This window comes from Enhydra lutris, unplaced genomic scaffold (genome assembly GCF_002288905.1).
Source record: "Enhydra lutris kenyoni isolate GAN:26980312 unplaced genomic scaffold, ASM228890v2 scaffoldscaffold13, whole genome shotgun sequence".
Classification (NCBI taxonomy): domain Eukaryota; kingdom Metazoa; phylum Chordata; class Mammalia; order Carnivora; family Mustelidae; genus Enhydra; species Enhydra lutris.
The window spans coordinates 27,974,072-27,982,295 of NW_019154097.1; the positions used below are offsets into that span (position 1 = coordinate 27,974,072).

Consider the following 8,224-nt stretch of genomic DNA (forward strand, 5'->3'; position numbering starts at 1 on the left):
TTAACTTTGTGATGTATAAAAGGAGATCTTCTTGCACATCATTTTGAGGCTGGTAAACAGATATGAATGTCTGTAAAAGTCCGTGGGCCACCAAGGTTTGCTGTTTTTCCTTGGATCCTGGGTCTTTTGGACAGAAAGTAAGGATTCAGTTAACAGTACAAAGCAGAGAGTATCTGAACTCATAGCACTGCTATAGATCAGAAGGGGCCCTGAAATCTCCACAGTTTTCTGTGTGTGTGTGTGTGTGTGTGTTGTATGACTTTATGTGTGTATAACTGACTTTCACACTGAATGTCTTCACCTAGGATATATATAAGTCAGAGAATGCTGGAAATTTACTCTTAGCCACATGAATGCCTATTTTATTTGCATTTATGTTCCTTGTATGTAAGACCTTGTACATTGTTTATAATTTGAATATATGTGACTGCCTGTACTACAATGGGTGGGCTATTGGGTGCTTGATAGTCCTGTGTGTGCAGTTGTTCACACATGTAAGGGTGTATTTTGTTTGTGAATTTTGCATAGATGTGTGTGGAGCTGACTCACACACTGATTGTATTTACCTAGTTTGAGTATAAGCTGGAGAAGGCTATATATCTCCCTTCAGCAAGTATGTGTCTGTGATAGTGTGTGAGTGCTTTTGTGTACAACACATTCACCCCTAACTTCCTTTACATAGAAGATGTGTAGAATAGAGACTTAAAACCAAGATACAAACATTTATGTGTCTGTGTTTAACATTCTCATATTCTGACTCTTCACTTGCCTGCGGCCAGAACCAACCCAGGAAACCCACTTTGAATAACTGGTAGGGGCCAGTTATTTCCATACAGTAGGATTTCCATACAGTAGGAGGGGCCCTGCAAGCCCAATATTTTTGACACTCTTCTTCAATTTTGGTAACACAGTTCAGAAACTAAATGCTCATTTCTGGTATCACAAAAATTTACACCCAAATCTTTGTCTTTTTCCCACTTAATAGTTTTGTGGTCTTGAGGTGTGGCCTCTCTGATGCTGTCAAGTGGGAATAATGATCATTGCTGTAAGGTACTGTCTGTCAGCTGCTCAACAAGTACTAGGCACATCATAAACACTTAGTAAATTATAGGCTCATGGGGGCTGAGACACCTGACTCTCTACTTCCTGACTGTTCAGGAGACACCATCAGGAGACTGTTCAGGAGATAGGCTCTCTCCCAAGTTCCAGGCAGAAGCTTCCCCTCTTCAATACTGAGCATTTCCCATCCACCTCTTTCATGCATTGTGCTGATTAAGCCAAAACACCTTATCTGTATTGTTCCCTTCCCTTCAAATTGTAGCTCTGTGGTTTCTTTAGATGCTCTGGGTCTCCTGTAGGAGATGTTTGAGATCCTGGGTTAAGTCTGACCTGGAAACTTTCAGTGAGAAGCCAGACCTTGGCAGAAGGGTGAAGTACCTGTCCCCTCCTCATGCCCCCTGAACCAGGCCAGCCAGTGGCACCCAACAACTTCCTGGTCTGGAACAAGCATTTACTGTCAGACATACAACAATGTGAATGTTAAATTCCTCTACCAACCATATGAGTATTTTAACATTTGACTGTAGTTTCACTCCTGTTTTGTACCAGTTTCAGCCTATCAATACCCAAGTGTTGTGGTTGGACCTGCCCTTGTGGGTTTTGTTTTGCTTGAAAGATGGTTTTCGGCAGCAACCATCAGGAATATTTGAAAAATAGAGCTTTATTATTTACAAGACCTGGAAATCACATAGCACATGTGAGGCTACACAGTGAGGTCATAGTAGAGAGAAAGAGTGCAGGCCTGGGGTTCTACTTTTATTGTGGCTGAGAGTGGGGGTCTAGAGTTTTGACGGCCTGTGCGTTATTGGTGAATTTAAAGCATAAGAGTATAAATATGAAGTACAGGGAAGAGAAGAGACAAGTTGTCCAAATGGTCCATTATAGAAATCAAGCAAGATGTTGAAATCAAAGAAACCCCCATGGGGAGAAGTGGCTTAGCTGTTTATCTGGTCGTGTGTTGGCCAAGTATTTATTCAAGGTAGCCTATGCCTCTGAGATTGATGCTTCAACAAAGCTTAAGCCAGGCACTTGTGTTACAACAAACAAAACACAGAAAACAAACAACTGTCAGGGCTTATATTCCAGCCCCTCCAGTAAATTCTCTCTCTAGTGAGATTTTGAGAAAATCTACTCTTAAGAGCAGTCTTTACTATGGAATATCTATGTGACATTGTGCAAGCGATTTCCCTACTCCTGTTAATAAAATGAAAGGGAAAAAACCCTCACTGTCTTCTCTATTTCTTAGACACAAAATAAACATTGATGGATTGAGAGAAATTGAAGAAACATGAAAGTATTTTACAAATTAAAGGGCTGTAGGAATCATTGGCCACAGTTACTGAGCAGGACTCCTTCAAATCCTGAAGTAATATTTTTTAAGATCTTGACTCTTTTGTCTAATTAAAGAGAGAAAGGAAGAGTACGGTTATAGGAACAAGATTCCAATAAATTTTTAAAAAACACATGAGAGAGAATTGTGACTATAGCAGTTACTAACTATGTGATCACACTCCTCCTGAGTATGTGTGTGGTAAAGTTATGATAACACCTACCTTGTAGGACTGTGAAAAAATATTTAATAAGGCAATAGTGCAAAAACATATTTGTCTGACACAGTGTTCTTTAAGTGTCAATTATTCTAAGTGTGAAGTACTAGGAAGATACTGGGAAACGGTGATGGTAAATCACATAACTGTGAAATCTGACAGACACCTCCAGTCCTTCAGTATTTCTCACATCCCAGATCCTGGGTCTCGCATCTCAGGTATCTTCCTGCCCATGAAAACTGAGACCTGAGTCAGCTTCAAGTACCAGACACAGATGGAGAGAGACGGAGAACTAAAGTTTTCTAAAGATAAACTAAAGTTTTCTAAAGATGGAGAACTAAAGATTTATTTTTCACAACAAAATTGAACATGCATTAAGTCAATTTCCACCAGGGAATTTACCCCCAGTGATAGGAAATGAACTTAGGGACTCCTCTGAGGGTATGCACACTCAGACAAGTTAACACAAGTTTTAGATCAGCTACTTGGTTCTTCGTGTTGAACATCTCATAATGTTATTTCATGAAATCCTTGAATTTGATCCTGGTTTTATTTGGATACTTATCTTGTAAAAAAAAAAAAAAAAGAATAATCTATAAAACTTCGTGTGTTTATTTTATATAGGACTGTACTTGGAGGCTAATGTGTATGGAATTAGAGTTCTCTTATTAACCTTTATGAATGTGTGATATTGGTATCTTTACATTACAGAAGCATCACATGTGGCCAAGGGAGATTTAGCTCCATAAGTCATATAGCCAGCAAGTGGTGGAGCTGGGATCTCAACATGAACCATCTGGCTATAAACCCATACCTTCAGTCTGGCCTCTGTCAGGTGTTCTGTTGAGGATCAGCATCCTGGGGAAAGATGGCCTGTGTGACCTATTTATGCTTGTATCTCCAGCTGGTAGCACAATGCCAGGAACACTGTTGGTTAAAAACAAATAAGAATGATTTTGCCCTTGGTGGGCCTGGGTGGCTCGGTCAGTTAAGCATCTGATTGTTGATTTCAGCTCAGGTCATGATCTCAGGGTTGTGGGATGGAGCCCTGTGTCAGGTTCCTTGCTGGACATGGAGCCTGTTTGAGATTCTATCTCCCCCTCTCTCTGCCCCTCTCCTCCCTCCCTCTCTAAAAAAAATAATAATAATTTTGCTTTCGTTTCCACCAAAAGGAATCATTTGGGGCATTGAGGATCAGTCTTGTGCTTTGGCGACACTAGTGGATGACAGAAATCCAGGCAGTTTTTTTTTTTGTTTTAGTTTTAGTTTTTTTGTTTTGTTTTCAGGAGAAAATAAGAAACCCCATTGTGGATATTATCAACTTCCAAAGTCTCTGACATTTCCCTATGCCTTCACCCCCAGTAGACAGAAGAAGGGAATTAGGAGGGAGAACCAGAGCAGCATGTCTGAGTTCCTCCTCCTGGGATTCCCCATCCAGCCAGAGCAGCAGGGAGTGTTCTTCGTCCTATTCCTGGGCATGTACCTGACCACGGTGCTGGGGAACCTGCTCATCATCCTGCTCATCAGGCTGGACCCTCGCCTCCACACCCCCATGTACTTCTTCCTCAGCCAGCTGGCCTTCACTGACATCTCCTTCTCATCTGTCACTGTCCCAAAGTATGCTGATAAACATGCATACTCAGGATCAATCCCTGCCCTATGCAGGGTGTGTAACGCAGATGTATTTTTTCATATTTTTTTGGCTGCATTGATAACCACCTTCTCACAGTGATGGCATATGACAGGTATTTGGCCATCTGCCATCCTCTACACTACACCACCATCATGTGAGAAAACCTGTGAATCTCAACCAGGCTGTGTCCTGGTTATTCTCATGTAGCAGTGCAGTGTCCCACATTGTCCCACAATGTCAGCCTGGCCTGGCTGTCCTTCTGTGCTGATAACACTATCCCCCATTTCCTCTGTGACCTTGTCGCTCTGCTCAAATTGTCCTGCTCTGACACTTTCACCAATGAGCTGGTTAACTTCACTGTGGGGGCACTGGGAATCATCATACCACTGGCTGGCATCCTGGTCTCATGTCCGCATTGGGGTCTCCATCGTGAGGGTTCCCTTTACTAACGGGATCTGTAAAGCCTTGTCCACCTGTGGCTCCCACCTCTCTGTGGTATTTCTATTCTATGGGACAATCATGGTTATGCACATTTTCCCATCATCAAACAACTCCCATGACAAAGACATAATTGCTTCAGTGATGTACACAGTGGTCACCCTCATGTTGAACCCCTTCACCTACAGCCTGAGGAACAGGGACATGAAAGGGGCTCTGGGGAGACTTTTTAGGAGGGAAATATTTTTCTCCAAGTGACAACCACCTCCCCTTCTCAGTTCTTAGTTCACCAAATGGCACTGCCAGACATTCCTCTTTGGATTACTATGCAGAGGACCATCCTTGTTGCTGGTACCCACTCCACTTTCCTGTTTCCAGGTGACCTGCTTTGACAGTTCTTCCTGCTGACTCTTCCTAAACCCAGTGAGTTCATTTAAACCACCAAGCACAGACACATTGAGTGGTATTTGCTGTAACCATCTGTGTTCTGTAAACCAACTTCCTTTTTAACTTTATTTTATGCCTCTTTAGGTTTCCTCAAGCCTTGGGACTTGGCACATACAGAAGCACCATTATCTCAATTGTCTTCAGAGCACGAAACTCATAAATCTGGAGTGGGAATTATCCTTAACAGTTACAGTATTGCCTTATATTCGTGACTACACACACACAAAATTCATGCTTTCCTCTTTAAGGGAAAAGACATTTGACTTCAAATTTATTTGCTATTTGGATCTGTTAGGCATTTTTATAAGCTGTGTCTTCTCATTCTTTACCTTTCTCATGCCCGTGTTGAAGAATTTTGGGAACTGTCAAATGTGCTGTGGTTTGGAAATGTCAAGTCTTTATGTGGACCTCATATGAACTTGTTTCAGATGTTTATGAATCTTAGTGGTGCAGATAATTAGAATACTCTTAAAATAGTTGTATAAAAATTAATGATAATCCATATTTTAGCAATTTGCTCTTTAGTTTCACTCTCAATTCTTAAAACATTTTTTTCTAGAGTTACAAAAACTCAAGTTAGCTACAAAGTTTAAGATAGGGAAATGCAGAATTCTCGCTTACTTAATTGAGTAGATGACTGGTTAAATGCTTCTTACAGTTTCCCAAAATCTAAACATACTACAAAACTTCTGGCAGGTGATTCTAATGTGCAGCTGAGGTTGAGAACACTTGGATTAACTGATTCAGGGCAACAAATGTAACTGAATCAACTGAAAATAAACAACTATACCTATGCTGGGAATTGTTATAGGTAACCAATATGATATGACCCAGGAAGAATATCCTGCCAAAATTTTCCAACACAGATGATAGAACCTATTCTCCTTAAAAGCCTTGTAGATAATGAAACATGGACCAGCTATAAAGAATCATCCCTTCTGGACACATTGGAATAGAACAGATACCACTCTGGTCTCCCATCCTTCAGACTGTGACTGAGTGGGAAAAGCTTATTCTTCTGAAGGAAAATGCTCTGAAAAAATGAAGATGAAGAAAAATAGTCTTTCCATGTTAAATTTTGCTGTGAAATAGACTTGTGTGGAAAGTTTTCTCTGGTGTGAAGGTTATTTCAATTAAGATAATTAGGGAAAGATCTCAATGGAAATATTTCTGTTTTTCAAAGGGACTCTTGCTTCTTTCTTATTTCTTTGCTTTCACTTGCAGTTTTATTGGGACGTAACTGACATACAGTTGTTTTTTTAATTAATTAACTAATTTTTTAAAATTTCTTTTCAGGGTAACAGTATTCATTGTTTTTGCACCACACCCAGTGCTCCATGCAATACGTGCCCTCTCTAATACCCACCACCTGGTTCCCCCAACCTCCCACCCCCCGCCCCTTCAAAACCCTCAGATTGTTTTTCAGAGTCCATAGTCTCTCATGGTTCACCTCCCCTTCCAATTTCCCTCATCTCCCTTCTCCTCTCCATCTCCCCATGTCCTCCATGCTATTTGTTATGCCCCACAAATAAGTGAAACCATATGATAATTGACTCTCTCTGCTTGACTTATTTCACTCAGCATCATCTCTTCCAGTCCTGTCCATGTTGTACAAAAGTTGGGTATTCATCCTTTCTGATAGAGGCATAATACTCCATAGTATATATGGACCACATCTTCCTTATTCATTCGTCTGTTGAAGGGCATCAGATACACTGTTTGCAAATATATTCTCTCATTGTATAGGTTGCCTTTTAGTTTTGTTGATTGTTTTCTTCACTGTGAAGAAGATTTTTATTCTGATATAGTTCCAATAGTTTACCTTTGCTTTTGTTTCCTTTGCCTCAGGATACATATCTAGTAAAAGTTGCTAAGGCTGATGTCAAAGAGGTTACTGACTGTTCTTCTCTAGAATTTTGATGTTTTCCTGTCTCACAGTTAGATCTTTCATTCATTTTTAATTTCTTTTTCTGTATGGTGTAAGTAAGTAGTCCAGTTCCATTTTTTTGCATGTTGCTGTCTGGTTTTCCTAGTACCATTTGTGAAGAGACCATCTTTTTTTTCCCCCCATTGGATATTCTTTCCTGCTTTGTCAAAACCCACATATTTGTGGGTCCACTTCTGGATTTTCTATTCTGTTCTATTGATCTATGTGTCTATTTCTGTGTCAGTATCATACTGTCTTGATCACATATCCATTCTACACAAAATATTGGCAAAATGAATTCAACAATACATGAAATGGATCATAAACCGTGATCAAAGTGGCATTTATTCCAAGGAGACAAGAATGATTCAACCTTCAAAAATCAATCAATGTGACATACCACATTAATAAAATAAAGCATAAAATCATATGATCATGTCAATAGATGCAGAAAAGGCATTTGACAAAATTCAACATTAATTTATGATTTTAAAAAATCTCTTTATAAAGCAGGTATAGAGAAAACACACCTCAACATAATAAAGGCCATATATACAAACCCACAGCTAACATCGTACTCAATGCGGAAAAGCTGAAAACTTCCTTTAGGACTAGGAACAAGACAAGGATGCTAACTCTCACTACTTATATAGTATTGGAAGTCCTAGCCAGAGCAATTAGGCAAGAAAAAGGCATCCAGACCGCAAGAGAAAAAGTAAAATTGTCACTATTGACAGATAACATGATATTATATATATATATATATATATATATATATATATATATATAGCTCTAATGATGTATTTTATGGTGACTAACATAACACAATTAAAAGAAAAACAACCCTAAGGATTCTACCCAAAAGCTGTTAGGACCAATAAATTAATTTGGTAAGGGTGCATGATACAAAATCAAAATACAAAAACTATGTTGTGTTTCTATACACTAATAGCAAGTTATTGGAGAAAGAAAATTGTTAAAAACCCCATTTATAATTGCATCAAAAAGAATAAAATACCTAGGAATAAATTTTTTTTCTTTTTTTTTTAATTTATTTTCAGCGTAACAGTATTCATTGTTTTTGCACCACACCCAGTGCTCCATGCAATCCATGCCCTCTCCAATACCCACCACCTGGTTCCCCCCAACCTCCCACCCCCCGCCCCTTCAAAA

General features: G+C 39.5%; 1 pseudogene; it reads left to right on the top strand.

Moving 5' to 3' along the window:
* The first annotated feature begins 2,736 nt into the window (after positions 1–2,736).
* On the top strand, positions 2,737–4,935 carry LOC111146370 (annotated as a pseudogene).
* The last annotated feature ends 3,289 nt before the right edge of the window (positions 4,936–8,224 follow it).